Below are 27,503 nucleotides of genomic sequence, written 5' to 3'. Positions count from 1 at the left end.
TAGGGCGAGTCCCTTGGCTGCCCGCTGCCTATAGTTACGCCACTGACTGCAGCTGACGAAGTGAAGCGCATACCACGTCCCCAACGCTGCGGAGTCCTGGTTGAAACCCTTGTCTGCATCTTTCAAGGCTTTGGAGACCAAAAATACACCCCACTTTGAAGGACGCGGGTGTACCAAAAATATCACACAGGTTCCACTATGCCACCCAAAACCAGTTCTAGTGTTGCATGAAGGGGCCTATGAGCTTCTGTAAAAATCTGAATGTTCACCAAATTGAGCAGCCTTGTGATAGCTGTGTAAAACGAGTTTCCGTAGTTATCGTTTCCGTCGATTGGTGACGCAGACAAGCGATCGACAGCGTGCCGAGACGGTGATGCCAGCTGAAAGAGCCGTCTGCGGTTTAAAATAAAGAATTTGTGTCTTGTCCTTCAAGCTTGGACCTAATATCCGCAGTACTCTAGAAGACAGAATTTGAATAATATACGCACGCGCAGGCCACCATACATGCCTCAGTGCAATTAAGCGGGCCTTTGACCGGTTCACCCACAGCACTAATTAAAAAACATGGACCACCACAACACTTTTGAACACTCATATCCAGTGCGCGTAGCTTCCGGTCAGACCTGCCGTAGAGGTAGTGGCTAGAATGACATGAGCTGTGAATACCACGTAGTGAAAGTACAAATGCACCGCATTTTCTTTACGGCGTTATGCCAAAGTATGTTTCCTCTTAATGAGAAAAAAGAAAAGGTGTACAAACTAAAAAAAACGTAGAAGTAAAAATTTTCTACGAGCCTGCCAGGATTCGAACCTGGAATCTTCTGATCCGTAGTCAGACGCGTTATCCGTTGCGCCACAGGCCCAGAACAGAAGAAGGCTGGTAAGTGACGATGTCAACAGTTCTTCGGGTAGCAGTACTCGCCACTGATGACTTTCGGGGATCTTTTTTGTGACACTGTGCCCAATGCGATAAGGAAAGAGTGCGTGCGTGTATGAGCCATGCCAAGAAAGTACGAAAGTACCATGCCAGCAAGTGATGTTACTGCCATATGATTAATCCATTCATTGTACTGCTCATCTATGCAGCAGTGTCGTAAGTCTAGACATTAAATTTGCCCAACCCCAAGTATATTCCTCTCTCTAAACAAAATTTCCACGTTTCCATTTTAGAGCTTCGCTTCCTCGTTTACAGCTATTTCGTCCTGTCATAAATCAATCTCCGTGCACGAAACAACATTGAGTCCTACACGAGCACGCGCTGGCCACGCGGTTTTCTAGGCATAGCGAGATTATAGTACGCTTAGATGTGCATCCTTGCCTTAGCATCTATTATGTATTCATGGCAAAGTGCAGGGGTGAAACTGCAGGTAGAGTGGAAAGAAAGACACGAAAGGTACTACAGGTCGTCACGCACAACAGAACCGACGTCCATCCATGGACGATTGCGGTTGGTATCGGGCATAAGGGAGACCAGGAAACGGTTGCGACTGAAAACGCGACGCGGACGCCTCCGCCGCGGGTCACGATCGCCTCCGGGTCATTTCGGCTACGACGACACACCGCCTGTCCGCATGCGGGTCGATCCGCTTCCTGGGGCAGCACGCTGGGGCCCTGAGTGCGCGCTTTCGAGGATCCGCCCGGACCACAATGGATCTTTCTGCAGCGTGCCACTTTTACCGCGAAGAGAGTGATTCGGCTCCTTGCCTGACAGCCTCTCTCACAGCAGTAGTTCCGACACACATGAAAGCAACGCCTCTTTCGGTGGCGTTGGTAGAAGTACAACCGGGACTCGTTCTGGCCGCGACAACCAGTTTTGCGCGTGCCGATGCTCCTGATTAGCGGTTCGCTCGCTTCGTAAAACAAGCGCCGCCGAAAGACGCACATCCATTGAGGGGCTTTAGACCGGACCATTTGCGTTGAATGGTTGGCTGCAGAAGCTACAGAGCGCTGGACACTACTGCAGGGCGTCACCTTATACAGGGATTCCCGGTCGGCAGCAGAGCGGAGACCGGGAATCGCGAGACGATGGCTGTTCCCCCTCCACTCCCCGCAGACCACCATGTCGGTCGCGTTCAATTTCATTACACTACATACTGCGTAAGCCATGACACGGTATATTGGTATACAGTGCCATGGTATACCATGACACGGTATTGGGGGCGAGCTCCATCACTGGAAAAGCTGGCGCCGCCGTCGGCGTGACATCACTTGAAAGCACTATAGTGGCTGCGTTTGAAGGCGTCCAACATGGTAGGCTACTGCTCGGTGGCGCAGTGCGGCCGGACGTACGCAGCGAGCCTGGTGTCAGGCTTCAAGCGTACCCGCAGGACAAGAAACTACGCGGAGCTTGGATCGCGAAACTTATAACCGGCAAGCAGCTATCGGCTACAACTCGGGTGTGCAGCAAGTACCCTTCCGCGAGGAAGATTTCTGCTACGGCGTCGGAGCTGCGATGTTTGGTGAGAAGCAGAAAGCGCTCACTGAGACGATCGCCCGCGCGCGCTGCCCAGCTAATGTCATGAAGCTTTGGTATATGAACTTGATGCTAGATACTAGCAAGTTCACTGGAATTGAAAGGGAAAGGTATGAAACACATTAAAAAAAAGGCATGACATGTGGTCATGTTTGTGTTAGCACCAAATAATGAATGTACTGGGTTAAGAAAAAGAAGCAGTGTGACATTGCTCGCACAGAAGAAGGATAAACATACAGTGCGACGCAACTTTAGAAATAATATATGACACTAAAATGTGCAAGAATTTAGAAAAAAAAAACGAATCGTCGTGACGGCACATCACAAGTCGCCGTAAGCGTCGAAGTCCCTAGTTATAACAAAATTATTTTTGGACAGCTCTGACAGCGTCGACGCAACAATGGTTGCTTGTGTACTATCAAATGCTCATACGCTGCGGTCTAAAGCTCACGGCACGGTGCGAAAATGCGCTCGCAGTGCAAGCGAAACATTGTGCGCGGACATGCATGCAGATGCGCAGTCGGTCGCTGCGAAACCGTGCGATCGTTGCATTGAGGCTTCATTCTGTTATGCTCCATTCGGTTATACAGACCATTGTAAGAACATATTTCACGTAGTTTGCTCTCAGCGACTGCTTACCTTTCACGCAAGAAGCCGGTTCGGAGACTCATCGCGGCGACCGCGCGCAGTGGGAGGTCACTGTATACGTATTCGGTAAAGAGATAGCGTCTGTAAACCATTCTGTTTTCTGTTTGCCCAAGATTATTATTTTGACAGTAGAAAACTTCCCTCGTTTCGCGACTACTTACATAAATGTCCAGGAAGGCTCCCACGTGGTGCTTTTATTGAGCGCCGACAGCCTAACCTATATGAGAAGCGCGCCGCGTTATCCCTCATACTACGCAAGTGAGGCGCTTCCGATGGATGGCGACTCCGTAAATCCTCGCCCCCAATAGGCTCGTGTTTGCGCATCTATGGGCGCTAAGCCTTTTCTTTCACTTGAAAATTACAGTGGTGAAGGGCAGAGTACTTTGTTAACAAATTTTCATGGGGATTAATATAATCCTTGTCACGCACGCACGCACGCACGCACGCACACGCACGCATGCACACGCACGCACGCACGCACGCACACACACACACGCACGCACGCACGCACACTCACACACACACACACACACACACACACACACACACACACACACACACACACACACACACACACACACACACACACACACACACACACACACACACACACACACACACTTCACCTCAAGGTAACAGTGCTCAGCAAAGCACATGCATATACGTTCTCCGCACTAGACCAATCAGGAGCAAGAGCTGCGGGTGGTGCGAACGCCTGAGCAGAGTCACGGCTCCGCATTAAAGCACAAGGATATAACTGAAGAAGAGAAACATAGTTCTCTTCAGAAGAAACTTATTGGTTCACAGTCGTTATAAACGTATGAGAAATAACTGATCAACAATTCGCGTAGTATAGAAAGAGGTTGTAAAGTACATCTTTCAATCATGCATCTTTCAAGGACAAAATCAATAATTTCGTTCACCAGAGACGTTGGGGACGTTCTTAACCGTCAACACCCAATTAATCCTGTAGGTAACTTCAGACTCGGCAGCCGTGGACCAGTGGTACAGGCTGCGCGGCGGGAGGTCCGCGGTTCGATCCCCACTGCCAGACAGCCACCGGTTTATGAGACGGTTAAAAGACCAGGGGTGCTATTCTGTAAGTGTCCACCTAGTGGACATGTCCATTTTGTCTGCTGCTGAAGTGCTGATTGGCTGTGACGCCTGGCTCCTGTTGAAGCGCCTCTCAGCCCAGCCAATCAGAACTTCGACAGCAGACGAAATGGACATGTCCACTAGGTCGACTCTTGCAGAATACCTCCCCAGGCGTCCGGCTTTCCAGGGGTGCGTTTCTTGGGAAAGGTTCGCATACAAATTGCTATGCTCGCTGTGCAAGAATCAACAGAAACAAAATGACAAAAAACTCAGAAGGATCGGATATCGGATTTCGAATGACTTTGACGATCGGATCATTGCTCACTTTGGCTTATCGCTAGATGCAGCGAAGGGACGCCGCCACAAAGCAAACGTTGCGGCTGCGCGAGCACCAACCTTTCGAACAACGAGCGCTGTGTCCATCGGCACACGCATCTATCCGCACAATGAACACACAATAGATAAGCATTCGAACTGCGCATTCACGCAGAGCGTGCCATTGTGTTTCTCGCGACCGGCAATTAGGGCAGCGTGAAGAGGATACAACACTCAATCTTGCTAATCTCTCTTCAGTTGGTAGCACGTTCCATCTGTGTCACCAATCAATACCGGTTGGGTCGCGCGGTAAACGACCTCCCATTAGGCTCTTCCACTTTCCTGGTTGACACTGAAGGCGTTTCGTATTGTTCAGCTCAATGAAATAAATATGCTGGCGCTCTTGGGCCATCATTGGCCTTTGCGCCACAAGACCGCATACAACATCAAATAAATATACTCTTTAATGTGAGCAATCGATGTTGTTGAGATAGGCGTCCAAGTCTGGGAACTGCTGTGTAAAAAACCGCTTAAAGTTGGTGGACGCTCCACAAGAAGGCCTATATTACTACGCGATAGAAAAAGAGTGCGTTAAGCCAATACACCAATAGAGATCGCCCACGATACGCCTGATCGTACATCAGAGAAACAACAGCTTTGGCGGAAAAGAACGAGCACACACCTGGCACAACCAGCGTCATGAGCTAAGCAGTGCACAGGTCTAGAAACGAGGGCTGGCTTCCCAACCCATAAGAACTTTGATTTTTTAGAGGCCAACTTCAAAGTAAGTTTTCATGGCATGACAGCAACGAGCGAGAAAAAAAAAGTACACAAAGTAAGCAGCAACATATGTTTTAGCCACATAAGCTTTGCTACTGGAGCTTAATCCATTCAGTTAACTGCATGAAAACTTTAATGTGAAAAGGCCTCATTCCAAGCCCGAGGAGATACACCAGCGGGTTCAAACACGGCCATGCCAGTTGGCATAGCCCCCGGGTAAACTGGAATTACGTCACGAGCGCCAGTTTCGCCCCTGGTGCCTGCAGATGTCCATTTCCTAGAAGCCACTAAAAAACAAAGGAGCCGACAAGCATGCTTAGAAAATGGTTCGACCGTGAGAAAAAAGCGTCATGGTTATGACGAGATGGAAGCCTGTTCTAGTTTGGAGCGAATTAGGGGACTGCAAGCAAACAGTTTGGCCTCAGAGTTGGCACTTCATAAGTGGCCCGGGTTTGATAAAATCTAGTGATGTGAATATCTGACCACAGTTAATCTGTCATTCTGGTGGTTTCACTCGTTTATTTTGTTCATACTCTCAGGGCCCGAAGGCATTACAGAGAGGAGTGGAGGTAATTGGTGACAGGTTCTTTGAACTTTGTGACGTCAGAGATGGCAACGATCACGGCAGAAAGCTGGACCCAGTTGTTCGCAGTCCTTGGTATACAAGAGTCAAAGTAGACATTGGTGCGGCTCGATGCGACAACAACTTTGCATCGATGATCAGTGCGGGATGACACGTAGGATAGACGATGGAACAGGTGGTCTTTAAGGATGGGGTTAATGTAATATACCTTGTGGGAAAGACACAGTCGCAGTAGTTTGCGGCGAGAAGTTAATTCTATTAGGCTAAGGTCTTCTTTCATTCTTGACATACTGGAGTGGCGAGAGTAATTAGAAAAAATGAAGCGGGCTGCTCGGTTCTGAAATAGACTCAACAATATCGGTTAGTGTTGCCTGGCTTGGGTCCCAAATTAAGCACGCGTACTCGAGTTTCGGCCTGACTAGTGTTTTGTAAAGTTGAAGCTTGACGGTAATTGGGGCAGAAAAGAAGTTGCGCCGTAGAAAACCAAGCATGCGATTAGCATTCTTAGTATTATAGTTGACATGTGCGTTCCAGGAGAGATTGTGAGTAATAGGGACGCCAAGGTATTATAATCGGCTACGAGATAAAGTGAGTTATTGCCAAGACTATAAGGGGGAGGAACAGTGCGGCCAGAAACGCGGGTATGCATTTCCATTTCAGGCGTCACAGACCACCGTATTGCTTTAAATATAACAAGATGGAACATTTATTGGCGAGGAAAAGTTTACAAAATGTTGGAAGGCGATTCAACCTCTAGTTCAAGTCAATGAAAGACAATTTCTTCCTGGGCAAGTTGGGAGTGAGCAGTCATCATCACCGTCATCGCCATCATCCTTATCGCCTCATCATCATCATCATAGTCATCATCAGTCATCATCATCAGTTCTGTCACATTTTTGTACTGCACTATCTTCGGAATCGGCCCACGAAAGAGGCTAGAAGCAGAGGTTAGGAACAGACATACCCATTACACAAAAAGGGGCAGTAACTCGCCAAGGAAAACATTGTCTTAAAACGTGCTTAAATTTTTTTAAGTTGCGCAATTTGCTTGTTCTTCTTCGCTCGGATCAAGTGAACACAGAGTGAAAATCTTCTATCCATACTCTAATAGTTCCTACAGGTCCACGGGCCGAGTGCACACATCTTTTTGTGAACTCGACCACGGGCAAAGTGGTTTGCAATTGGCCGACCGGCTTCCCTAATAACATGTCCAACATCATGATTGGCCGGCATCTGCACTTACGAACAGTTTTAACATAAGCACATTTTTAGGGTTGTGCTCTTTTCCTTAAAACTAATAAAATTTTGTGAGTTTCAGATTTTGTCAAGGCTTTAACGTCTAACTCTGCGCGCTTGTTGGATTTAGCCAGTCCGGAAGCCGACATTGTCTTTTCATTATTTTTTTTTCTGTCGGAACGGCTAACGTTGCCCGTGCTAGGGGTACATCGCGCACCTCAGATGAATATCTGATAAAGAGGGGCAGCCAATCAGGCTGTTTTTTGGCGACACAGAAATTTTCGCTTCGTAACGTGAAAAGCACCCGGTGCCGTAGCAAACGCGGAAAAAACAGCTCTTGCAGTTGTTTTTGCGCCTGCGCAGTACTCCTTCAATTCGTTTTCGCACTTCGCAAAGCTCCAGGCGGCTTGCAATGTCTAACCAATAACAAGAGACAAGCACAGTGTTCTCTAACCTAACCACCTCGTCCGTGCAATACGCATTCAAACATCTTCAGCAAAGGTAAATTATCAGTTTATTTTATTCGTCAAGAGAACGAACAGCAGTCGCCGAGATACAACGACGCACAATTTCCGTCAGTGGGTTAGCTAGCACTCACTCGACTCGGGAGCAGGGGCCGTATTCTGTAACGCTTCGGTTTTCGAAGGATTCGGTTTGGCGGTGGCGTCACATTGGGGCGGTCCGTTGACGTAATGAAAACAAGTGAAAGGACAGAAACCAATTGGCGCGAAGGTTTCTTTTTGTGGCAGTGAACGTCACAAACCGAGTAAAAATATAGCAATTTACGAGCGCTTCTTGGTAAATGAAAATAATTTGTTCATCGTATTGATGAGGTTTACGTTTTTCATCATGAAACGTGTGTGAGTTGTACTGGTGGTGAGTGACTTAACGAATTTTGTTTACTTCGGTTGACCCATTCATGCCGCTAGGTGGGACGTCGTACGCTAACTTCGCGTTGCGGCCAAAATACACACTAAAGTTCCTCGCACAGTCGGAGCGCTGTCTCTTTTGAGAATCTGAATTATCGCCTGAATCCCTCGTCTGTCATCTCAAAGGCGTCTTGTCGACGTCGTGGTTGTCGCTGTCTATCACGGAGGCTCGCTAAAAGCACGATAACAGGCGCCACAGGCACCGCACACGCCGTCATTTTGCTCCGAGTGCCGCGACCTCGCCCGTGCACACGGCACGCACAGGCTCTGCACACGGCACACCGCGCTTCGGATCAGACCGAAGCAGCGCGCGCGGCTTCGCTTCGTAGCAGACGACAAATTCGGTTTCCGCGTGATTGACATGTGCGTGACGTCATCAAAAAATGCGTTCGCGCCCTGAGGCGATGGCGTCACCCAGGCGGCGACCAATCGCTGCACGCAAACCGAATCCTTCGAAAACCGAAGCGTTACAGAATACGGCCCCAGCTGTCGATAGGTACAGCTTCAATGTCTTTACACACCCCAGACAAACGTACCGCGTACAGAAGACTATTTTTCATCGTTTCCGTAAGGTTGGCGGCTAATCGATACATAACGATTAAAAGCGTGCTTACCTTTCACTTTCTTGGAAGCGGAAAAAAGTGGCCCTGCTGTCTTTCCCCATGTTGGCCTACCATAGAAACGCGCAGAACGCCTTGTCGCCTTTCTTCTGTTTTCCTGGCCGATACAAAAACAAAATATTGCAGCGCACAGTAAACGGCAAAGGCGAGCACGTGTGTAGAGAGCGCCAGGACCTGACGAACCGAATGGCAGCCGAAGCGATAACAGCGAAAGCGCCAAAAAGAGACAATAGGAAGATACACAGTTTCTTTCCACACATAGTTAGGCCATTTTACTTTGATTATTCACACGTTCCACAGATATAGCGAAGTATGCAAAATGTATTTAAGATTGCATTGGCCACCAGAACCATGGCAACGCTAATTACCGGAACCAAAACTAGCCTAGCTATATCCACCCCCTGGTTCAAAAACCAACCACTTTCACTGTCATCAACAGGGACATCTGCTCTGGTGCTTGCATAGAGATAAATACTAGTAGCGTATTTATACAGTTCTTCCATGAAGCATGCAACCACACGACCACAAGCAGAATAGTCTTAAGTTGACAATGCTAATAGATATGAATGGAAAGGACATCTCTGTCATGTCGAACGCAAATGAATCAAACTTTAGTTCAAATCCGTGCATGTGAAGCACCTGACTCACGCCATCCTATGAATTATGTGTAGGTGCACAGGGATATTAAAAAAAATTATGTGAACGTATCATAAAACTAACGACCGCCCCACGATGTGTAATGTTGACGCGTTGCTCACTTGCCAACTAGCGCTCATAGCCGCTCACATTAACGACTTTTTTGCAGCCATTCCGCGAGCACAACCAACAGAACAAAAGACGCGAACAGAAGACGCGATACCTCGCATCACGCGAGCACTTTACTCAGCGCACAGCTCAGGCTCTCTCTTTCGGCAAAGACTTCGGTGCTGAAGACACGCGCCTGTGCTGTCGTATACGTCGCTTACGTGGCCGTCATACAGCGTCACGCGGCTGGTCGTTTGGCGTCACTGGTAGGCGTATATAGTCGTGCGGGAGGTATATAAGCCGGACCGTGTGGCCCGTTAGTTCCAACAGCTTCTCACCAGCAGAGGAAGAATTTAAGCACTTGTGACGACGGCACTTGTGCGAGGCAGCAGAACGCCGTATACCCAATGAACCACAGTGGCGGGTATACAAAAAACAGCGAGGAGGCCTTATTCGACTATGCACAAAACATAAACTAGTTCCGTTGAAGCCTTACTAATTGCAATTGCCTACTCAAATTCACAGTAAAATTAACTTCCTTTTTTTCATCAGTTCATATATTTATCGGTACAATTGCGATTGGCACAGCCAGTTATATTTCGGTAGCACAGCCAGGGCTAAATGTTGAATGGCATGTTCGTGTAAACGCGAGATTATTACCTTTTTCTTTTTCTCTTTAGTTGGTAAATGGGCTCCAGAAAGAGAAACTGGAAACCTAAAACAAGCAAAATTTATGCAAAATAAACAAGCGTCGCCATTTTATGAAAGTGAACGCGTACGTCTTTTACCTCGATGTAATTTCTTAATCGCGGGGACAAACTCAGCAGTGAGCGCCACTACCGCATTCAACAATCCAGCAGGCTGGATGGGGGCTGAGGATATGGTGCGTTCAGTATAGGCACAGCCGCTGCTGTTATCGGCAAGCGCGAACGCCCGCAGCAGCGTGCCCTCGGGCTTTCCGCGAACTTTCTTTAGACGCCGGGAAAAAAAGAAAACGGCCAGAACGGATAGAATCGGTTTTCGCTACCTCGGGAATTGTGCTGCGAACGAATGCTTATAACTTCCTCATTTAGTATATCTTGTTCTTATTTTGGCCGATTTGACGAATTTAATTAATGATCAAAAGCAAGAGAATAAGAATGCCCCGAGGAAGTTTTATCGTCCACCTGTCTAAATAGCTATATACAACAAAGGGAAAACCGCTCAACGACACGCGGCCGATGGATGGGAAATTTTCGTCCGATGAGAGTATTTTTGCCGTGAGTATGTTCTGCGCAAATCATTTGCTCAGCGTGTACAGATTATCAAGATAAGTTGAGATAGATACTCCACGCGGAAAATGAAGCCGTCGGTGGCGGTAGGGCTAAGTGTGAAATGTCCTGCTGCATTGTACAATAAAAACAAAGAAATCACCTGCACACTCTAAAAACTCTAAAAGGTCCATATGCACGATGACTGCTGTTGCTGGGATACAAAATTACACCCTCGTGGATGTAAAATAAGAGTTTAAGCGTATATCGACTTAGTGAGTGAGTGGCTTATTTGGATGAAATTGGAAATGTCGGAAACTGTATTGGGTTCGCCGGCTTCACTTAGGATAACGTTAAGCATAACATAACGCTTTACCATAACGGCGACACTTAACACAGATTGGCGACTTTACTCGACTGACAGTTGTCGTCATTATAGCACAGTTTTCAGGAGTGCCACTCACTTTAGCTTACAGTTCAACAGCATCGTCGTCGTCTTCAACGATGCAAAACGGGCTGACAAGATGAATTCGAGCACGCAAGCGAACAGCTCGCGCAGATCAAGCTCGAAATTTTACCATGACGACGGCCCTGTGAGTACGAGAATATGCATTGAGTTACATTTTTACAAAAGCTCGAAAGAGAACAAACGCGAAAAGTTAAAAAATGAAAAATAAAAATAAAAACACGACAATTTGTTGAAGCAGTCTTGAGAACCGACTCCGCGAAAGGGCAAAACCCGAATCCGCTAAGGCGGGACTAATCGCCCATATTGTATACAATGACCATCCGGCTTTGCACATATCGGCTCTTCGTTGTCGTTGTCATCGCCGTTGTTCCAAAGCCAGATAATGTCACAAATCTATGGGACACAGGCCAAGAATCGGGAGGGTGGTACAGTATAGGAAAGACAAAAGATAACTGCAAATTCTAAGCAATATGTAACGGAACATAGTCAGCCTTAGAAGAGCAGAAAAAAGAATTATTATGATCTCGGGTGTCCATGTTTGCCGATATGGGTAAGCTGTACTCTGAAGCTGGAGAGTAGGTAGTTGATGTGTACCTGCAATGGGAAAGCTGGATACCCGTCATCAATGATTTCTAGCATTTGTGGCGGCATTTTGACGAAAAAAAAAAGAAAGCGACACGTACGTCAACTTTGCCTAGTGACGCAGTAAGCAAGAAGCTCAGACCCGAGCAGGTTGTCTCCTGCATTCATGTTTTGACTCATGACATTAAGAAAATTACCCCTCGTCATGATGTTAGCATTGTCATGTCATCATCATCATCATCATCATCATCATCATCATCATCATCAGCCTATATTTATGTCCACTGCAGGACGAAGGCCTCTCCCTGCGATCTCCAATTACCCCTGTCTTGCGCTAGCGTATTCCAACTTGCGCCTGCGAATTTCCTAACCTCATCATCCCACCCGACTTTCTGCCGTCCTCGACTGCGCTTCCCTTCTCTTGGTATCCATTCTGTAACCCTAATGGTCCACCGGTTATCCATCCTACGCATTACATGGCCTGCCCAGCTCCATTTCTTCCGCTTAATGTCAACTAGAATATCGTCTACCCCCGTTTGTTCTCTGATCCACACCGCTCTCTTCCTGTCTCTTAACGTTACTCCTAAGATTTTTCGTTCCATTGCTCTTTGTGTGGTCCTTAACTTGTTCTCGAGATTCTTTGTTAACCTCCAAGTTTCTGCCCCATATGTTAGCACCGGTAGAATGCAATGACTGTACACTTTTCTTTTCAACGACAGTGGTAAGCTCCCAGTCAGGATTTGGCAATGCCTGCCGTATGCACTCCAACCCAATTTTATTCTTCTGTAAATTTCTTTCTCATGATCAGGGTCCCCTGTGAGTAGTTGACCTAGATAAACATATTCCTTTACAGACTCTAGAGGCTGACTGGCGATCCTGAATTCTTGTTCCCTTGCCAGGCTATTGAACATTATCTTTGTCTTCTGCATATTCATCTTCAACCCAATTCTTGCACTTTCTCGATGAAGGTCCTCAATCATTTGTTGTAATTCCTCTCCATTGTTGCTCAATAGGACAATGTCATCTGCAAACCGAAGGTTGCTGAGATATTCGCCGTCGATCCTCACTCCTAATCCCTCCCAGTCTAAGAGCTTGAATACTTCTTCTAAGCATGCAGTGAATAGCATTGGAGAGATTGTGTCTCCTTGCCTGACCCCTTTCGTGATAGGTATCTTTCTACTTTTCTTGTGGAGAACCAAGGTAGCTGTGGAATCCTTGTAGATATTTGATAAGATATTCACGTATCCCTCCTCTACTCCTTGATTACGCAATGCCTCTATGACTGCTGGTATCTCTACTGAATCGAATGCCTTTTCATAATCTATGAAAGCCATATAGAGAGGTTGATTGTACTCCGCAGATTTCTCGATTACCTGATTGATGGCATGGATATGGTCCATCGTAGAATATCCTTTCCTGAAGCCAGCCTGTTCTCTTGGTTGACTGAAGTCAAGTGTTGTCCTTATTCTATTGGAAATTATCTTGGCGAATATTTTATACAATACTGAAAGCAAGCTAATGGGTCTGTAAGTCTTCAATTCTTTAACGTCTCCCTTCTTATGGATAAGTATAATGTTGGCGTTCTTCCAGCTCTCTGGTACACTTGAAGTTGTGAGGCATTTCGTATAAAGGGCCGCAAGCTTTTCAAGCATGATATCTCCTCCATCTTTGATTAAATCTACTGTTATTCCATCCTCTCCAGGCGCTTTTCCCCTGGTCATGTCTTTCAAGGCCCTTCTAACTTCATCGCTAGTTATAGAAGGAGCTTCTGTATCCGGTTCATCACTATTTCGAATGAAAGTAGCTTGGCTGTTTTGGCTACTGTACAGGTCAGTATAGAATTCTTCTGCTGCTTTTACTATGTCATCGAAATTGCTGATGATATTACCATGCTTATCTTTCAGTGCATACATCTTGCCTTGACCTATGCCTAGTTTTCTTCTTACTGATTTCATGCTGTGTCCATATTTTACGGCTTCCTCAATTTTTCCCACGTTATAATTTCGAATATCCCTTACTTTCTTCTTGTTGATCAGTTTTGACAGTTCAGCGAATTCTATCTGATCTCTTGAGTTGGACACTTTCATGTTTTGTCGTTTCTTTATTAGGTCCTTTGTTCCTTGGGAGAGCTTCCCTACAGGTTGCTTTGGTGCCTTACCTCCCACTTCAATTGCTGCTTCTGAGATCAGCCTAGTTACGGTTTCATTCATTAGCTCTATGTTATCTTCATCTTCCTGTTCTAAAGCTGCATATTTGTTTGCGAGCACCAGCCTGAATTGGTCTGCTTTCACCCTTACTGCATCTAGTTTGGCCTGTTTCCTCTTGACTAATTTCACTCTTTCTCTCTTCAAATTGAGAGAAATCCTAGACCTCACTAACCTATGGTCACTGCACTTTACCTTACCTAACACTTCTACATTCTGCACTATGCTTGGATCGGCAGAGAGTATGAAATCTATTTCATTCCTTGTTTCTCCATTAGGGCTTTTCCAGGTCCACTTCCTGTTGCTGCGCTTCCTGAAGAAGGTATTCATTATTCGGAGCCTATTCCTTTCCGCGAATTCCACCAACATCTCTCCTCTTGCATTCCTAGAATCGATGCCGTAGTTTCCAATTGCTTGCTCGCCAACCTGCTTTTTGCCCACTTTTGCATTGAAGTCGCCCATGACTACAGTATACTGAGTTTGGACCTTTCTCATTGCTAATTCCACATCTTCATAAAACCGTTGTATCTCTTCATCATCGTGACTGGAAGTTGGGGCATAGGCTTGTACTACCTTCATTTTGTACCTCCTATTCAGCTTTATTATGACGACTGCTACCCTCTCACTAATGCTGTAAAATTCATCAATGTTGCCCGCTATGTTGTTATGGACTAGAAATCCTACCCCGGATTCTCTCTTATCTGGAAGACCTCTGTAGCAGAGGAGGTGGCCGTTAGTCAGCATTGTGTAAGCTTCACCAGTTCTTCTAACCTCACTAAGGCCAATAATATCCCAGGTAATGCCTGATAATCCCTCAAATAGTCCTGCTAAGCTATAGCCTCACTCGAGAGGGTGCGCGTGTTGAACGTTGCCAGGTTCAGTTTCCATTGGCGGCCTGTCCGGACCCAGAGATTCTTAGCACCCTCTGCCACGTCGCAGGTCTGACCGCCGCCTTGGTCAGGTGCTCCGCAGCCACTGGGGACTGAGGGCCATGGCTTAATTGTCGGAGTCATCAGGGAGGTAGTGGCCGAATACTGCACCAGGGAGGCCAATTCCTGTTCTGGTGAGGGAGTGACTTTGATGAAGCTTAGTGGGCCTGCCTAGTTTGTTTGCACCTGAACTAGTATAGCCCCACTAGCTCTCGGCAATATGTATTTTTTTGCCGGTGTCAGGAACCACTCCATGCCTGAAAATGTAGTGGAATGGAGCAGGATTCGAACTTACGACCTTCAGATTTGAAGTCGGGTGTTCTACCTCTACTCCACGCCACTACCTGTCATCACCTTCATCATCATCATCATCATCATCATCATCATCATCAGCCTATATTTATGTCCACTGCAGGACGAAGGCCTCTCCCTGCGATCTCCAATTACCCCTGTCTTGCGCTAGCGTATTCCAACTTGCGCCTGCGAATTTCCTAACCTCATCATCCCACCTGACTTTCTGCCGTCCTCGACTGCGCTTCCCTTCTCTTGGTATCCATTCTGTAACCCTAATGGTCCACCGGTTATCCATCCTACGCATTACATGGCCTGCCCAGCTCCATTTCTTCCGCTTAATGTCAACTAGAATATCGTCTACCCCCGTTTGTTCTCTGATCCACACCGCTCTCTTCCTGTCTCTTAACGTTACTCCTAAGATTTTTCGTTCCATTGCTCTTTGTGCGGTCCTTAACTTGTTCTCGAGCTTCTTTGTTAACCTCCAAGTTTCTGCCCCGTATGTTAGCACCGGTAGAATGCAATGATTGTACACTTTTCTTTTCAACGACAGTGGTAAGCTCCCAGTCAGGATTTGGCAATGCCTGCCGTATGCACTCCAACCTAATTTTATTCTTCTGTAAATTTCTTTCTCATGATCAGGGTCCCCTGTGAGTAATTGACCTAGATAAACATATTCCTTTACAGATTCTAGAGGCTGACTGGCGATCCTGAATTCTTGTTCGCTTGCCAGGCTATTGAACATTATCTTTGTCTTCTGCATATTCATCTTCAACCCAATTCTTGCACTTTCTCGATGAAGGTCCTCAATCATTTGTTGTAATTCCTCTCCATTGTTGCTCAATAGGACAATGTCATCTGCAAACCGAAGGTTGTTGAGATATTCGCCATCGATCCTCACTCCTAATTCTTCCCAGTCTAAGAGCTTGAATACTTCTTCTAAGCATGCAGTGAATAGCATTGGAGAGATTGTGTCTCCTTGCCTGACCCCTTTCTTGATAGGTATCTTTCTACTTTTCTTGTGGAGAACCAAGGTAGCTGTGGAATCCTTGTAGATATTTGCCAAGATATTCACGTATGCCTCCTCCACTCCTTGATTACGCAATGCCTCTATGACTGCTGATATCTCTACTGAATCGAATGCCTTTTCATAATCTATGAAAGCCATATAGAGAGGTTGATTGTACTCCGCAGATTTCTCGATTACCTGATTGATGGTATGGATATGGTCCATCGTAGAATATCCCTTCCTGAAGCCAGCCTGTTCTCTTGGTTGACTGAAGTCAAGTGTTGTCCTGATTCTATTGGAAATTATCTTGGTGAATATTTTATACAATACTGAAAGCAAGCTAATGGGTCTGTAATTCTTCAATTCTTTAACGTCTCCCTTCTTATGGATAAGTATAATGTTGGCGTTCTTCCAGCTCTCTGGTACACTTGAAGTTGTGAGGCATTTCGTATAAAGGGCCGCAAGCTTTTCAAGCATGATATCTCCTCCATCTTTGATTAAATCTACTGTTATTCTATCTTCTCCAGGCGCTTTTCCCCTGGTCATGTCTTTCAAGGCCCTTCTAACTTCATCGCTAGTTATAGAAGGAGCTTCTGTATCCGGTTCATCACTATTTCGAATGGAAGAAGCTTGGTTGTTTTGGCTACTGTACAGGTCAGTATAGAATTCTTCTGCTGCTTTTACTATGTCATCGAAATTGCTGATGATATTACTATGCTTATCTTTCAGTGCAAACATCTTGCCTTGTCCTATGCCTAGTTTTCTTCTTACTGATTTCATGCTGCGTCCATATTTTACGGCTTCCTCAATTTTTCCCACGTTATAATTTCGAATATCCCTTACTTTCTTCTTGTTGATCAGTTTTGACAGTTCAGCGAATTCTATCTGATCTCTTGAGTTGAACACTTTCATGTTTTGTCGTTTCTTTATTAGGTCCTTTGTTTCTTGGGAGAGCTTCCCTACAGGTTGCTTTGGTGCTTTACCTCCCACTTCAATTGCTGCTTCTGAGATCAGCCTAGTTACGGTTTCGTTCATTATCTCTATGTTATCTTCATCTTCCTGTTCTAAAGATGCATATTTGTTTGCGAGCACCAGCCTGAATTGGTCTGCTTTTACCCTTACTGCCTCTAGGTTGGCCTGTTTCCTCTTGACTAATTTCACTCTCTCTCTCTTCAAATTGAGAGAAATCCTAGACCTCACTAACCTATGGTCACTGCACTTTACCTTACCTAACACTTCTACATTCTGCACTATGCTTGGATCGGCAGAGAGTATGAAATCTATTTCATTCCTTGTTTCTCCATTACGGCTTTTCCAGGTCCACTTCCTGTTGCTGCGCTTCCTGAAGAAGGTATTCATTATTCGGAGCCTATTCCTTTCCGCGAATTCCACCAACATCTCTCCTCTTGCATTCCTAGAATCGATGCCGTAGTTTCCAATTGCTTGCTCGCCAACCTGCTTTTTGCCCACTTTTGCATTGAAGTCGCCCATGACTACAGTATACTGAGTTTGGACCTTTCTCATTGCTAATTCCACATCTTCATAAAACCGTTCTATCTCTTCATCATCGTGACTGGAAGTTGGGGCATAGGCTTGTACTACCTTCATTTTGTACCTCCTATTCAGCTTTATTACGACGACTGCTACCCTTTCATTAATGCTGTAGAATTCGTCAATGTTGCCCGCTACGTTGTTATGCACTAGAAATCCTACGCCGGATTCTTTCTTATCTGGAAGACCTCTGTAGCAGAGGACGTGGCCGTTAGTCAGTACTGTGCAAGACTCACCAGTTCTTCTAACCTCACTAAGGCCAATAATATCCCAGGAAATGCCTGATAATTCTTCAAATAGTCCTGCTAAGCTAGCCTCACTCGAGAGGGTGCGCGTGTTGAACGTTGCCAGGTTCAGTTTCCATTGGCGGCCTGCCTTGACCCAGAGATTCTTAGCACCCTCTGCCGCGTAGCAGGTCTGACCGCCGCCTTGGTCAGGTGCTCCGCAGCCACTGGGAACTGAGGGCCATGGGTTAATTGTCGGAGTCATGAGGGAGGTAGTGGCCGAATACTGCACCAGGGAGGCCAATTCCTGTTCTGGTGAGGGAGTGACTTTGATGAAGCTTAGTGGGCCTGCCTAGTTTGGTTGCACCTGAACTAGTATAGCCCCACTAGCTCTCGGCAATATGTATTTTTTTTTCTTTGCCGGTGTCAGGCACCACTCCATGCCTGAAAATGTAGTGGAATGGACCAGGATTCGAACTTACGACCTTCAGATTTGAAGTCGGGTGTTCTACCTCTACTCCACGCCACCACCACGTCATCACCTTACAAAGTGTCAAATGCTTGTGCCATGAAGGGCCACAAGAAAAAGTTGCAGTGGCTTAGCTCGGCTATGCCAGGATATACGTAGCGTTAGCAAAGGTTCAGCTGATTATTCTTAGCTTTCCTGGTTGTCTCCTACGCTCAACCGCTAATTGCCAGGCAACTACTTCGGGATCCGATGAGTCAAGCTTCTCCGTTCTTCTGCGCTGTTGAGCAGCATTTGCGCTCTCCTTCTCCATGGCTATACCACACTGGCAAACGCCAGTCAGAAACGCAGCGGCTCCAGCGCAGTGTCAGACGGCGACTGCACAGCGAGCGCGCGCCGGGGCCAGTGCGTCTACCACGGCTACGACGTCACTCCCCTGGAATGCGCAGACCGGCGGCGGTGAGTCGCGCGCGGCGGCGGCGCAGTGCGCGAGAGGTGCCGGCTGCGGTGGCTCCGGTGCGCAAGCCGTGTGACATCACTGATCCTTGCGCACGCCTCTTGATGTGCCGCGCGAAACGGGCTTGGCTAGGCCAGTGTAGCTAACGCTACAAAAAGCAGGCATGCGATACGAAACAGGGGTAGTGTCACAGATATTGCGTCTCATCCCAGTTAGTTGTGGGTCACCTTGCATATACAAGGGGCGTTCAATAAAGATTTCCCCTGACTCCTGTGGACGGAGAGCAACGAAACTTTGCAGATTTATTAGTCCTTCTCTACATAGGTACCACCCAGGGACACACACTTCTCCCATCTTTTTATACAACTGTAAACATCGCCACAAAAAAAAAAAAACCGTTCTTACTGAGGGGGAACGGGGAAGCATGGAGCCTCCCAGACAAGTTGAAAGTCAAAGGAAGCAAGGAGTTTCTATGGATCCTTTAATCGACATAATGAGACCGGAAAGCCAAGCTAAGCTCGGTTATGTTTTCACAAGAGTGACAACTTATGTTAAAGCAGTTAAGCATTTACCAGCGGCAGGGAATGACTACTGGCTACATTTGGTGTTTTTTTTTTCGACTACTCGAGACCAGTTTTGTCGCGTGCACCGCGGTGAAAGCTACGGAAAAGCCGCAGTACGCGCAAGCCCTGGCCATCAAGCCCCAACCCTGGTAAGGTAAGGTATGGTATGGTATGGTATGGTATGGTATGGTATGGTATTTAGACCATACCATACCACAGACCAGACCATACCATAGATGGTATGGTATGCCTTCTTTGATGGCGCACACCCACTGCGGGGGATTGGCCAAGGTTTGTATGGTATTAGGAAACTTCTGTTAATGCTAAAATTGGTAAAGCTGTCAGGAGAAAATCAAGAAAGATAACATATGAAGAATTTCAGAAAATCTCCTTGAAGCCACTATAAATTCCTCCACGGCTGAGCAAATATCCCTGTGGCAGTTTCCAAGAGAGGCCGCTCCTAGAGAAAAGATATCTAAAATTGAAAAATTTGAACCAAGCTGTGTAAACCTTAATTCTAAAATGTTTTTTTCTTAAAGAAGAAAAACGACGGCAGAATATGAAAAAATGGTTTCATCCTCTCCACAGACTGGGCACAGAGGGGAGGGTGCCAGACCAGCCCTGTGACGATAGAAGTTTAATACTGGTATTCGACAACGTAATCGGGTAAAATTTACTTCAGTTTTTCTTCTGTAAAAGTAATTTTTGTGTCAAGGTATTAGGAGGTGTCGATATTCTGAAAAATTAGCTACAGCTGGGTTCAAAAAGTCTTGAACAATTGTATTTCTCCTGAATCTAGTAGTCGTTAAGTGAGCTAATGTAGGAAGTAATGATAGTACAGGGCCACTGAGGGCTGCTCTTGCGAGCCATTTCGTTCATGAATAATCCCTTATGGTCAGGGCACCCCCAGCAATCCAACTAAATTTATGTGAGCAGGCACTAGAAAATGAAATGTACGTAAAAGGTTAGTGACACTATTTGATGTGAGCGATGAACCTAAAGATAAAGAATCCGGTATTATTACTACCGCCGATATTGATGAATTTAGTTTGGTAAAGGCTAAAACTACAGTTAGAAATACAGAAAAGAATTCCGGAATCCTGATTGCGAATGACCAGTCTAGAGCAGGAGAGAAAATGTCAATTCCATATTTTTCTTCACACTGTGAGGCGTCTGTCGCAATGACCGTATTTATAGCTAAACTCAATAAATGGTCTTGTAATAGCTAGGTCATTTAATATATTATGAGAGAGAAGTTTTGCGTTGTTTGGATAGATGTCATCATATATGATTTGTAGGAGTCTCTCGCACATCACAAATAGGTGACTTCCCAGATACGTACATTCAATTATGGGGTTTTACGTGCCAAAACCACTATCTGATTATGAGGCACGCCGTAGTGGGGAACTCCGGATTAATTTGGACCACCTGGGGTTCTTTAACGTGCACCTAAATCTAAGTACACGGGTGTTTTCCTGCATTTCGCCCCCATCGAAATGCGGCCACCGTGGCCGGGATTCGATCCCGCGACCTCGTGCTCAGCAGCCCAGCACCATAACCACTGAGCAACCAAGATACGTACATTTAAGGGATTGATCAATGTTTGTACAAAGACCACCTGTGGTGTATAAAACCAATGCCAGTGTACTCCGAAGAATAATGCAGGCTGGGAAATCAATGTTTTCTCATCTTCTAATAGGGGATTCATATAAATTTAGGAATGTTTGCACCGCCAGCAAGCGAAATCTACGCAATATTGAGGGCACCCTGACTTCTTGGTGTAGTATGTTATTGCCAACAAATTTCGGTAATCCGCAACACAATCGCAGGACTACCCGCTCGAGCAGAATAAGGGGGCCTAGTTTATAAGCTGGCGCACCAGAAAATAGTACACATCCAAATTCTAAAATAGGCCGCACATACATTTAATATATCATTAGAAATGGGTCTATCCGCATCCCGGACCGACTGTTACATAGCTTACGTAGCATTACAGCTGCTCTCACTCCTTTTTTAACTATATGGTCAATATGGCCAAGCCAGCTGAGGGAGCCAACCCTGCCTAAGCGCTCTTCTTCCTCCCCAGATCTGTATACTTACAATGTCGCTGAGGCTGTCCCTTCTTTGCGACTCTTGGCCGCTGGTCTCCCGCACAGCTAAAAATGGGAACTCTAGGATGACGCACTTGCAGTGAAGCCAGCAGCGAAAATACGGCGAAACTATTGTAGAACAGCGACTTGCCAATGCCCCGGCTCGCGTGCATTTTTGTCACTCCGAACCAAGGGATAATTTCCCGCGCCAGTAGCGAAAGATGAGGCAGACCGTGTGACTTGATGTTCGAAGCAAACTTTTGTTCAATCTCGGAAAGTGAGAGCAATATTTTACAGAACTATCCTTGTTGTTGTTGTTGTTGTTGTTGTTGTTGTTGTTGTTGTTGTTGTTGTTGTTGTTGTTGTTGTTGTTGTTGTTGTTGTTGTTGTTGTTGTTGTTGTTGTTGCTTTAAAAGGTCGGATCATATATGTCCCGCGAAAAGCTATGGATGTCTAGCTGGCTGCTTGCAGGAACGAACTTGTCAAATTCTGAACACCTTGACATCAAAAATGCTGCATAAAATGTATGAAATTATCTGACGTAAATTAACGCCACATACGTGGACGTAACACGTCCCACGTGACGTGTTACGTTAATCTACAAAGCGAAAGAGCGCCATTTTCACATGATTTTTCTCAATGCGTCAAATTTTATTTATGCATAAATTTAGACTCCGCCTTTATATTTACTTTGCCTTATATATTGACTGAAAAAAAAAGAGGACGAGAGCAAACGTTTAATTTAAAAAAAAAAACATTTTTCTCGACCTCGCATTTGTACCTCTGTGTCGCATGATGGTGTCACGGCCTTTGGAATCACTGTTACTTCGACGATATTCATAATATCTATAGCTTACAATAAATATGCTGTCACTAGAATTCTTGAATGAATTAATTGCTCAAATAAATTTTGCGGAAATCCTCAGAGCATACGGAGCAACAGTGCCGTAGAAATGCCGTACAACGCCCGCGGTAGCGGCCACGCAGCAGCCTCGCCGACGTGCCTCTTCAGAAAGGGCAAACTCGGGCGCTCAGTCGATCTCTTCATCTTACGGCGGTTGCGCTCCACCACGACGAATTGAACCGGCGCTACTATCGCTCGATAGCGATGGCCACTTCGGACGCTGAACATTGGCGCTACCGAGAGCGCGCCTTCTCCGAGCCCCAGCAACAATGACGCGCTGCGCTTCATAGAGGACTCAGACGCGAACATTGCGGCCATGAGTAACCGCCGCAGTCTTGTGCGTAAGGTGTTCTGAACGTTACAACAGCAACCTTCCCTCCAGCGAGGACATCTAGCGAGTTTGCTCCTGATGCGTTCACAAGAGAGCGAGGGAAAATGACCTACAAAATAATTTGAACAGCAATTATTAGTGAAGGTTAAACAATGTGTGGAGGGCTGCAGAGGACGCACTGAAAGAGCCAGGCCAGCGCGTTCTACTTACTGTATTTGTACAATGTTAAAAAAAAAGGTTGGGAGGAAAGTAACGCAAAGGTAATTGATTACTTTTTAGTATTTGCTCAATTACTTTCGCGGGGTAGTAAATGACCACTGTAATCAATTACATTTTTTTATTTTTGAATGAGGTAATAGTAATTGTAATAAGTTACTTTTTTTTCTTTCTGTAACGGGTGCTAGTCTGCTTTCAATGCACTTGGTAGGGCGCTCCCACCAAACCCCGGCGCCTAAAAAACCTGCAAACATGTATACAGTGCGTTGCCTTCAGCGTCGCATTGGCGGTTTCTAAGGACCACTAAAACAAAGCAGCGTTGTAGCAAATATGAAAGAGAATGCGGAATATGTAATCTCTTCTATCCTGCATATTGTATTATTTACTATTTGCCTCCCCCCCCCCCTCCGAAAAAAAGAAAAAAAAGAAAAAAAAGACACTCATTTGCTTCGTCCTTGGACTATGCACTGAGTGTCATTCGTGCAAGTGTTCTGGACGCCAGCATTGCGCCTGTCATTCATATGGACGCCCAAAACGTACTAACACCATGCGCCACGGATGACAATCAAACTACATTTCAGTAATTTGCACTTTTACACGTTGCGAAAATTTAACGTAGCAGCGTGCTTCCTACCAACAGCGTTATTCCTTCTGCAAAGGCCCCCATGGTCGGAAGCATCGATACTCCAAAAACAAAACCACAAAACATGCGTGCTCCTGCGGCTTCTATATTTCTGAGATCTGAATAGCAAGCAGCCTTTTCCAAATTGCCGATGCAAATGCTGACTTCAAGACACCGCATGCATGTGTCATTGCCACAGAGCCGAGCGGGACATCCATAGGTTTGTGGTTTCCGTGGTCACGGCGTCTGCCGACTTTGAGAATGAAGAAAAGAAAGTCGGGAGCACGAGCGCGGCTGCCCGGCCCTGGAACGCCGGCTGCGCTGGGGGCCCGATGCGCTGCGCGCTGTTCCTGGCGGCGTGGGCCGTGGCGCTGGCCGCGGAAGAGCCGGCGCTGGACCCGTGGCTGCAAGCGCTATACGGCCATCGCCGGCTGCAGAAGAAGGACGTGCGCCTGCTGCAAGCCAAGATCGCAGACGACTATGGAGGCAGCCAGGCTGCAGGGTACGACTACGGCGGCGCCGACTACGCGCACGTCCCCGCGAGCAGCCTGCTGGGCCGCATCTTCCAGAGAGATGACGTCGAGTACTACGATGACGAGCCCACCACGCTTTACTGCATCACAGTCACGCCCAAGCCCTACACCACGCAGTCAACTACGCCCGAGGTAATCTGCTTCCCGCCGTCGCGCAGGCCGAAAACCAGGACCACCACCAGGACCACCACCAGGACCACCACCACGACTACCACCACGGCTGCGCCAGTCGGGAACTGTGAGAATGACCAACCGCAGCCGCCCGTGGTGAAACCGACGACCACCACCACCACGACAAAGGCGCCGCACCACCACTACGGGCACCCCAGCTCCACCACTAAGCGCCACCACCAGGGTCATCCCGAAGACGTGGAATGCATCACTGGCGAGCACGAGAAGGCACGCCCGACCAGCACCACGCACGCCAGCAGCACCCGTACCACAGCGAGGACGCATCCCAGTACCGGCAAGACAACGAAGACCACCACCAAGACGACAACCCGTGCAACCACGCGTTTCTCCACCACAAGTACCAGCACCAAGCACACTACTCCAAGCACACACACTCACGCTGCGCATACGACTCGAGCCATCCCCGTCGTCAACGAGTGCGGTGCTGTTCTGTTACGAACCGTCACATCGTCGACGTCTCGGAAAACAAACCCACAAACTGTCGTTACAACGCATAAGCATGTGACAACAACGCATAAGCATGTGACAACAACGCATAAGCATGTGACAACAACGCGTAAACCTGTGACTGTACGTAAGGCTGTGACGACGCAAAAAACCACAACACGCAAGACTGTCGCCACGCGTAAGCCCACGACGGCCCATGTAACCACGCCCTTGCATGCGCGCAAGATAAGCCCACCGTCTGGACCCGAAGCGTGCGAGGTGGCACCACGACCAGCACCGACGACAACGCGTCGCACTGTTGCGACTCCGCCAGCCCCCAAGACCCGGCCGCCCGTGGACGAGTTCTTGGCAGCGTGGGGCTTCTTCAAGCACCACAACTCATTGGACCCGCGTAACGCCAGCCACTGGCGCGAGTTCCACAACGTCAACGGTCCGCGTGCGCCGCGGCGTCGGGACGTGGCCAAGAGGGACGACGTGGTGGTGATCCTGCCGCCATGGTTGCGCCAGTCGGCGCACCCGGGACTGGCGTTCGTGGTGCCGCCAGCGCAGCCAGTGGCCCGCCGTCTGGCCAAGCGCGAGCAGAAGCAGCCGGAGCGCCCGGGGCTCACATTCGTGGTGCCACCGGTCGAGGCCCAGCTAGCCAAGCGAAATGAACAGCCGACGGCGGCTAGCACGGCGCCCTACAAGGTCTATTGGTTCAGCAGCTGGCCGCCGGCCGGCAGAGAAGTGTCTCGGCCTCCAGGGCGCGACACGGCCAACTTTGTCAAGCTTTCGTCCTGGTGGCAAGACGTCATCAAGACTTACAACGGCCACCAGCGCAAGAGGCGCGGGTTGAAGCGCCGCTAATTAAAGATTGCCGGTTTCCAGTGTCGCCTCTCTGAACGCGCGCGCGCCGGGGAAGGGGGGCCGCGAGGGGGTGAACCCCGCCGAGCGCCCCCTGGCTGGCCTCGTTTCGCAGTGACGTTTCGGGAAGCCCAGTGAAAAAGAAAGCGCGCCGCCAGTCGAGCGTGTCTTTGGCCCGCGATGCCGACGTGCTGACGGACGCCCCATGGCTGCGCTCTCGGTGAGTGTGCTCCCTGCCCACGCGGCTCCGTGACCCCGACCGGGGCCCGCTGGCCGGCCCGATCCGGTGTCACGGACCCGCGCTCGGGAACCGCGGTTCGCGCTCTGCTGCAGGAAGCGCTCACCTCCGACAGTGCCGAATCCTGAAAAAGACTCCCGGAATCGGGCCCGCCGGTGCGCTCCAAGCGAAACATCCGGGTGCCGTATTTTTAGCCGAGGGCGCGCTCACTGCGCCGATGCCGTGCACTGCACGTCGTGTGTGCGCGCTTCCTGACGCGCCGATGTTGGGACGATGCGAGTCGACGACTTTTGAGATGAGTGAAACAGCATGCTGGCGGGGCAGCGGTGCTCCCTCCATCTTCTGCGTTCGTGAATCCGTGCTGCTCGGCTGCGTTCTGCGGCCGCCGCCACCAGCCTTAGGGCGGCTCTGCCGACTATTTGCCCAAGTAGCTGGGAGTGGCCGCCGCAGGCATCCGCGCAGAATCTCATCTTGGGGCGCGCCCCTTTTACCTGTCCCGACGCTAGTTCCTCCTGGCATGCTGTCGTTCGGTGACGCAGCAGCGAAGCAATAGCATCGGCCTCCAGTGGTCGAGAAAGAACACAGGTTCCATGCGATTCATTCCTTGGATCTTGGTGGTTCGACCTCCACTCCTGCTCTACCGCCGGATATATCGCAGGCGCAAAAAGGCTCGCCATCTCTGCTTTTTCAACGGCCGGCAGCGGCGCAACACAGCGACGGGGAGAGTGGTTGGGGCAGAATGCGAGGGAGGAGGCGGGCCAGCGAACTACCTTGGCCGGCCATGGCCAAGGCCGATTCGGCGTGGCATGCGCGTCGGAACCCGCGCATATACGAGGCCCGCCGGAAGGTAACGCAGGCCGGAGACGGCTCACCGGGCGTACTCAGGTGCGGTTCAAAACAGCCTAAACGGTCCTGTGACGCAGCCTGTCCTTGTTAGCAATTTCTATCGCCCTCCACAATCGCCCCGTAATAACGCAGCCTCGGAGAAAGAAAGATGCTTGAGGACGTATTGTCGGCGACGGTCACATTCGGAGATACACTTTCAGTGAGCGCAGATTGGATGGTTGAGCAAAACCGCTCGAATCATACAACGCGCCTTGTACTAGGTCACACGAAAGTGATAGTATTACCGAAAGTGATCATCCGAGAATACGTCCCCAACTTATATCCGAATTTCGTAAGCGCCGTGGTTAAAGTATAGTCTTGCGGGGCAGGAGTACCACAGTCAAATCCTTGTAGCGGCCTCATGAAGGAATCGAACTGTCACTTCCAAGAAACAGTCGTTAGTTGACGACCCTTCGATTCAAGCTGGTCGATTAATTGTGCTAAGTGTCACAGAGATTCCATGCACAACAAGTTGTCTGCATCTTCATATGTGTTGCTTTGCGTTATAACTGCACTAGAGTCAATGGTGCGCTTGGGTGGGTGGGAAGTGCACGGTTACGGGAACCTCTCAAATAGACTGTTTAAAACCAGCGTACTTATTTATCTTGTGGTGTACACTGCTGTTGAGGGATAGGCCAGCTCGGTGTTTAGCGCTAACCGGATGACGCTTTGTTAACCAGTGTCAACACTCTATGCATTTTATCAGTGTTCGCGGCCGACTCGCTGCTTGCGCGCACTTTTTCAATTTAACCATTATTTGCTTGAAAAATATACAAGTACTTCC

At 48.0% G+C, this 27,503-nt stretch overlaps 1 protein-coding gene and 1 non-coding gene across 2 annotated transcripts in view; one reads left to right on the top strand and one right to left on the bottom strand.

The window, feature by feature from the left end:
- LOC119460908 (uncharacterized) overlaps positions 1-27,503 on the top strand; it is a 172,808-nt gene that overhangs the window by 111,160 nt on the left and 34,145 nt on the right. The gene's annotated exons all lie outside the window — the stretch shown is intronic.
- On the bottom strand, positions 791-863 carry Trnar-acg (transfer RNA arginine (anticodon ACG)). Its single transcript has one exon. It is a non-coding gene; the product is annotated as a tRNA-Arg (tRNA).

Source organism: Dermacentor silvarum, chromosome 1 (genome assembly GCF_013339745.2).
Source record: "Dermacentor silvarum isolate Dsil-2018 chromosome 1, BIME_Dsil_1.4, whole genome shotgun sequence".
In the NCBI taxonomy this organism is placed as follows: domain Eukaryota; kingdom Metazoa; phylum Arthropoda; class Arachnida; order Ixodida; family Ixodidae; genus Dermacentor; species Dermacentor silvarum.
This window is presented reverse-complemented; position numbering and strand designations above follow the sequence as displayed.